We start from the raw sequence: 3359 nt of genomic DNA on the forward strand, positions 1-3359 counted from the left end.
CTATGTATGTGTGCCACCATGCCTGGCTAATTATTTATTTTATTTTATTATTAATTATATTTTTTTGAGACAGAGTCTCGCTCTGTTGCCCAGGCTGTAGTGCAGTGGTGTGATCTCGGCTCGCTGCAGCCTCCGCCTCCCAGGTTCAAGCAATTCTTGTGCGTCAGCCTCCTGAGTAGCTGGGATTACAGGTGTGTGCCACCGTGCCCAGCTGATTTTTGTATTTTTAGTAGAGATAGGGTTTCACCATGTTGGCCAGGTTGATCTCAAATTCTTGACCTCAAGTGATCTGCCTTCTTTGGCCTCCCAAAGTGTTGGGATTACAGGCGTGAGCCACTGCACCTGGCCTATTTTTTAAAAAAATTTTTTGTAGAGACAATTTTATGTTGCCCAGGCTGGGCTTAAGCAATCCTCCAGTCTTGTCCTCCCCAAATGCTGGGCTTACAGGCATAAGCCACTGTTCCTGGCCTTTAGAAACTTAAAAAAAAATACCTGACTCTTTAAAAAATTAAAAAAAAATTTTTTTTTGAGACAGATTCTCAGTCTGTTTCCCTGGTTGGGGTGCAGTGGCATGATGATGGCTCACTGCCATGATCTGCTGGACTTAAGCGATCTTCCCACGAACTCATTCACCAGAGTAGCTGGGATTACGGGCGTGTGCTACTATGTCCAGCTAATTTTGTTTAATTTTTGTAGAGGGGATGTGTCACTATGTTGCCCAGGTGGGTCTCGAACTTCTGAGCTCATGTGATCTTCCCGCCTCAGCCTCCCAAAGTGCTAGGATTACAGGTGTGAGCCACCATGCCCAGTCTCTTGACTCTTTTGTAATAACACTTAGTCACTGTGCCTGGCCTCTAACTTGCATACTTCAAATTAGAAGTTTACTATTTCCAAAAATGAGATGCTTTTTTTTCTTTTTTCAATTGATTTGCCTTTGAACCATCGTAAATGTCTCTTGATTCTGTTAAAGGACTACATTTGGCATTGGGCCTTCAAACCTTTTTGAGTTGTTGATTGATTTGTGAAAATGCTTGTTATTGACATTGAGAAAAATTTCACAGTGAAAGCACTTGTTAATTAAATAGGATTGCTGGATTTCATTTGCTTGGCAAGAAATGCCAAATATTTGGAAATTAAAACTTATTTTCTTTAATAGGAAGAGGAGAAGGAGAACCTCCTCTTAGTCTTTTGACAGGAAGCTGAGTTTTTATTTTGCTTATTAAATATTTTACTAATTTATTAATTACAACAGATGTCTGATAAGATATTATTGTTCTTAATATATAGAATGCTTGTGCAAAGTAATGAAAAACTCTAAAGATAAATACTTACATCCTGGACAACACAGTGAGACCTCATCTCTAAAGATAAAAAGGAAGAAAGAAAAATTATCTGGGCATGATGGCATGTATCTGTAGTTCTGGCTACTTGGGAGGATTTTTTAAGCCTAGGAGTTTGAAGCTGCAGTGAGTTAGGATCATGCCACTGCATTCTACCCTGGGTGACAGAGCAAGACCCTGTCTCTTAAAAAGAGAAAAAAAAGGCTGGGCGAGGTGACTCACGCCTGTAATTCCAGCACTTTGGGAGGCCGAGACGGGTGGATCACCGATGTCAGGAGTTCAAGACCAGCCTGGCCAAGATGGTGAAACCCCATCTCTACTAAAAATACAAAACAAAATTAGCCAGGCATGGTGACAGGTGCCTGTAATCCCAGCTACTTGGGAGGCTGAGGCAGAGAATTGCTTGAACCCAGGAGGCGGAGGTTGCAGTGAGCGGAGATCGCACCACTGCACTCGTCTGGGCAACAGAGTGAGACTCTGTCTCAAAAAAAAAAAAAAAAAAATAGGCTGGGTACAGTGGCTCACGCCTGTAATCCCAGCACTTTGGGACGCTGAGGTGGGCAGATCATGAGGTCAGGAGGTCGAGACCATCCTGGCTAACATGCTGAAACCCCGCCTCTACAGAAAATACAAAAATTAGCCGGATGTGGTGGCGGGCGCCTGTAGTCCCAGCTACTCAGGAGGCTGAGGCAGGAGAATGACATGAACCCGGGAGGTGGAGCTTGCAGTGAGCTGAGATTTTGCACCACTGCACTCCAGCCTGGGCGACAGAGTTGAGACTGTGTTTCAAAAAAAAAAAATTTGCCTAAAACATAATTGGCAAACGCTATGGACAGATTTAAAAGAAGATAGAAAAGGCTAATAGGGCTGGGCAGAGTGGCTCTCACCTGTAATCCCAGCACTTTGGGAGGCTGAGGCGGGTGGATCACCTGAGGTCAGGGGTTTGAGACCAGCTTTGCCAATATGGTGAAACCCTGTCTCTACTAAATATACAAAAATTAGCTAGGCGTGGTGATGGGCGCCTGTAATTCCAGCTACTCGGGAGGCTGAGGCAGGGGAATCCCTTGAACCCGGGAGGCAGAGGTTGTGGTGAGCCGAGTTTGCGCCATTGCACTCCAGCCTGGGCGACAGAGCGAGACTCCGTCTCACACACAAAAAAACAAAAACAAAAAAAACCACTAATAGTTGAAAAGTGTGTATCTTCACTATAAATACAGCTGGCCTTTGAACAATTCAGAGGGTTGGGGTGCTGACCCCCTACACAGTTGAAAATTTGTGTATAATTTTTGATTCCTCCAAAATTTAACTGCTGGTAGCCTTATGGCTTACTGTTGATCAGAAGCCTTAACAACATAGCTGCCTAAGACATATTTTATATGTCTTATATATTGTATTCTTAAAATAATCTAGGAAAAAGTGTTACTAAGAAAATCATAAGGAAGAGAAAATACATTTACTGTTTATTAAATGGAAGTGGATTATCATAGAGGTCCTTATTCTCGTGGTCTTTTTGTTAAATGGAGGGGGAAGTGTTATTGTCTGTGGGATGGCAGAGGCAGAAGAAAATGCACGTGTAAGTGGACCCGTGCAATTCAAACTTGTGTTGTTCAAAGGTTAACTCTAAATAGGAAATAAAACAAGAAAAATTTAAAATCTATAAAATTGTTATTTGTACATATATTTATTTTAAAATTAAAAATATGCAGTTTTTCAAAAATGAGTCGGTGAATTTCAAAAGTAGGTGAGAGTATGATGAAATGGACGGACCCTTCTAAATATTGCTAGTGGGAATATAAATTGATATAAGCTTTTTGGAAAGCAATTTGACAATAATTCATATTTCCTCATATGATTTTTACTTCTGGGAATTTATTTTAAGGAGATAATCAAATGCAGGCCAATATTTTTACAGGAAATATTCTTCCAACTTGAGACAGCCTTAAAATTTTTAGAGCCGGAGAATAGGGAGATAAATTATGGCACAACATAGTGTGGAATATTTTCAGGCATTAAATATAT

General features: G+C 41.2%; 1 protein-coding gene across 2 annotated transcripts in view; it reads left to right on the plus strand.

Moving 5' to 3' along the window:
* Positions 1 to 3359, plus strand: part of KANSL2 (KAT8 regulatory NSL complex subunit 2) — a 45081-nt gene that overhangs the window by 26037 nt on the left and 15685 nt on the right. The gene's annotated exons all lie outside the window — the stretch shown is intronic.

Source organism: Mandrillus leucophaeus, unplaced genomic scaffold (genome assembly GCF_000951045.1).
Source record: "Mandrillus leucophaeus isolate KB7577 unplaced genomic scaffold, Mleu.le_1.0 Scaffold313, whole genome shotgun sequence".
NCBI classification, from domain to species: Eukaryota; Metazoa; Chordata; class Mammalia; order Primates; family Cercopithecidae; genus Mandrillus; species Mandrillus leucophaeus.